Source organism: Chrysochloris asiatica, unplaced genomic scaffold (assembly GCF_000296735.1).
Source record: "Chrysochloris asiatica unplaced genomic scaffold, ChrAsi1.0 scaffold00529, whole genome shotgun sequence".
NCBI lineage: Eukaryota > Metazoa > Chordata > Mammalia > Afrosoricida > Chrysochloridae > Chrysochloris > Chrysochloris asiatica.
The window spans coordinates 326,436-327,524 of record NW_006409047.1 but is presented as its reverse complement, the minus strand read 5'-3'; positions in this window follow the sequence as shown (position 1 = coordinate 327,524).

Here is a 1,089-nt window from a genome sequence, read left to right as displayed (position 1 = left end):
TCCTAGACTGAAAAGTTAATCACTCCCCTTCTTGCTATAAAACATATATCTTTACATTTCCAACCATCATAATCAGTCCTGATAACAATTATTCACTATTGTATCATAAGAGACCTATCTGCATTTCATTTCATCAGCTCTGCCTAGACAGATTGGATACTACTCACTGGAGATTCTACATTCCTCCAAACCCTCTAGATCTAGGTTCCCTCTTGAAAGCTTGTAAGCCAGTCACTTCTTGCATTTGTTGCCCCCTGACCCCCCATTTTGGGTAGCCAATGTCAAGTTGCCCATCCCTGTCTATTCTGTGTGTGGCATCCTTCCCTGATTTTGGTATGAGTGTTATGCTTGCTTCATAAAATGTATTAGGAAGTTTTCCATCCTCCTCGATCTTCTGGAATAATTTGAGTAGAATTGGTGACAGCTCTTCACTGAATGTTTGGTAGAACTCACCAGTGAAGCCATCTGGGCCTGGACTAAATATTTGGAAGTAGTTCATCAATCCTTCGTCCTAGTCTGTCTTTTTCTGGAAGCTCATCTGATACTTGTTTACCATGGGTGACCCTATACTGGTGGCATAGCTTTCAGAATCACAGCAACTCACAAGCCACCACAATATGGCAAACTGACAGATGAGTGGTGGAGAATTCACTTAGAGGAAGTTAAAAATATATAAATAAATAAACAATTGTAAATTTCTCCAAGTTGATGAACTTCATTTATACTTATGCATGTGGTAGCTTAAAATACCAAAGAAGATGGATGAAATCTTCATAGCAAAGATTATCCCCACTCCCAACATACAGGTTTGATAGCAATGAGCAAGTTAGACATCGGCTACCTGAAATGAGGGGATTGTTGCCGGGGGTCAGCCCCAACAAACTTATTAGGGGGGGGCTCATGAAGGAATGTGTGGAGTCAGCTGAAGAAAGAAATCACACGGAGTCAATGATTTGTGCTGAATTATGATGATGATTTTTTTTTTTTTTTTACTTAATTCTTTCAGCTCCTTATATATCGTTACAATACACTATGATTTCATAACAATCCATTTCTTTTTAGCATTACGCAAATTTTCTTGTTAAAATA